The following is a 1,861-nucleotide window of genomic DNA, read 5'->3' as shown; positions in this document are numbered from 1 at the left end:
ATATAATATTGGATCCCTATCTGGTGTGGATAGGGACAATTCAAAAACATGGTATCAGAAAGCAAGGATCTTGGTAGATGACTAACACACTTCGGAAAATGAATGCCTGTATACAAACATAAGCGTCACAAAACATTCTCAGGAAAAATTACCCACAGAAATTTTCAGGGACTCTCTACTCCTGCGTCCACCAACAGTCGTTCTTCCTGTGCACCCAGCAGTGATCCAGACAAGATGGTAAAGGTTGGAGTGAACAGATTTGGCCATATTGGATGCCCTGTCACCAGGGCTTCTTTTAACTCTGTCAAGGTAGATGTTGTATCCATCAATGACCCCATCATTGGCCTCAAGTACATGGTCTACATGTTCCAGTATGATTCCATCCACGGCAAGTTCCATGGCACTGTCAAGGCTGAGAACAGGAAGCTCATCATCAACAGAAAGGCCATCACCATCTTCCAAGAGCAAGATCTTTCCAACATCAAGTGGGATGATGCTGGCATTGAGCATGTGCTGGAGTCCACTGGTGTCCTCACCACCATGCAGAAGGCCGAAGCTCACCTGAAGCATGGTGCCAAAAGGGTCATCATGTCCGCCCCTTCCGCCAATGCCCCCATGTTTGTGATGTGTGTGAATCATGAGAAGTATGACAACTCCCTCAAAATTGTCAGCAATGCTTCCTGTACCACCAATTCCTCAGCCTTACTGGTCAAGGTCATCCATGACAACTTCAGCATCGTAGAGGGACTCAGGACCACAGTTCATGCCATTACTGCCACCCACAAGACTGTGGATGGCCCCTCTGGGAAGCTGTAGTGTGTTGGCTGCAGGGCTGACCAGACCATTATGCCTGTATCCACTGGCACTGCCAAGGTCATGGGCAAGGTCATTCCAGAGCTGAACAGGAAGCTCACAGGCATGGCTTTCTGTGTGCCCAATCCCAGTGTGTCAATGGTGCATCTGAGCTACCACTTGGAGAAAGAGGCTAAATATTATGATGACATCAATAAGGTGGTGAAGCAGGAGTCAGATGATCCCCTGAAAGGCATTCTGGGATACACTGAGGATCAGATTGTGTCTTGCAACTTCAACAATGACACCTATCTTCCCTCTTTGATGTTGGGACTGGCATCACCCTGAATAACCACTTTGTCAAGCTCATCTCCAGGTATAATAGTGAGTTTGGATACAGCAACAGGGTGGTGGACATCATGGTCCACATGGCCTCCAAGAATTAAATGCCCCCCCATAGTCCAGCAAGACCAGAGGGATGGAGAGGCCATGCTGTAGAAGTCACTGCCCTACTCAGCCCCAACACTGAGAATCTCCCCTCACAGCTTCCGTCCTAGGACCCCTAGAAGGGGAGGGTCCTAGGGACACTTCGCTCACTGCCATTGCACAACATCAATAAAGCCCACTGTACACCCCCAAAAAAACTTCAAGAAGACTAATCTTGTTCAAGTTTCCAAATGTCATCCTGCATTTGAACCAGAAATACTTGTATCACAAATTACTGAATTCCATCTTCCTTCAATTTCTGCTTATCCCTGTCTCCCCAGCTCCACAGTAAACTCAAAGGTGAGACTTGCAAGGCCAAAGAGAACCAGGAGTACTATCTTTCTTTTGCCTTTCAACACACTGGAATATGTATTATGATATACTTGAAAGAAAACACCAGAATAAAGGACTACTCTTAATCAATAAATCAAAGCTAAGAGATAATTGAAATTCAGTTCTAATATAAAATAAGAATAATAACATCAAACTTAGATAAGTGAGTGCTTAAGAGCAATGCAGGACACCACTATGAAGTTAACAGGGTCATTTTCACACAGTGTGACAAGGAATTCTAAGGCACAGT

General features: G+C 45.5%; 1 pseudogene; it reads left to right on the top strand.

Annotated features, from left to right (window-relative positions):
• The first annotated feature begins 234 nt into the window (after positions 1-234).
• On the top strand, positions 235-1,238 carry LOC101585567 (annotated as a pseudogene).
• Positions 1,239-1,861: the final 623 nt, after the last annotated feature.

Source organism: Octodon degus, unplaced genomic scaffold (genome assembly GCF_000260255.1).
Source record: "Octodon degus isolate 3935 unplaced genomic scaffold, OctDeg1.0 scaffold00246, whole genome shotgun sequence".
Classification (NCBI taxonomy): domain Eukaryota; kingdom Metazoa; phylum Chordata; class Mammalia; order Rodentia; family Octodontidae; genus Octodon; species Octodon degus.
The sequence above is the reverse complement of the archived record's forward strand: the minus strand, read 5'-3'. Positions and strand labels throughout refer to the sequence as shown.